We start from the raw sequence: 218 nt of genomic DNA, 5'->3' as shown, positions 1-218 counted from the left end.
GGCCCGGCGATGCAGCCCTCGGCGTTGTTTTGCAGGGCACGAGCATCGCCGTGCTGGGACCGACCTTCCAGAACCTGGCCGACAACGTGCACAAGAACGTCACCGACATCTACTACATCTTCGTGGGCCGCTCGCTGGGCTACCTGGGCGGCTCCGTGCTCGGCGGGATCCTCTTCGACCACGTCAACGCGCACCTCTTGCTCGGTGAGCGCGGCTCG

The sequence above is a fragment of the Meleagris gallopavo genome, chromosome 2, assembly GCF_000146605.3.
Source record: "Meleagris gallopavo isolate NT-WF06-2002-E0010 breed Aviagen turkey brand Nicholas breeding stock chromosome 2, Turkey_5.1, whole genome shotgun sequence".
Lineage (NCBI taxonomy): Eukaryota > Metazoa > Chordata > Aves > Galliformes > Phasianidae > Meleagris > Meleagris gallopavo.
This window is presented reverse-complemented; position numbering follows the sequence as displayed.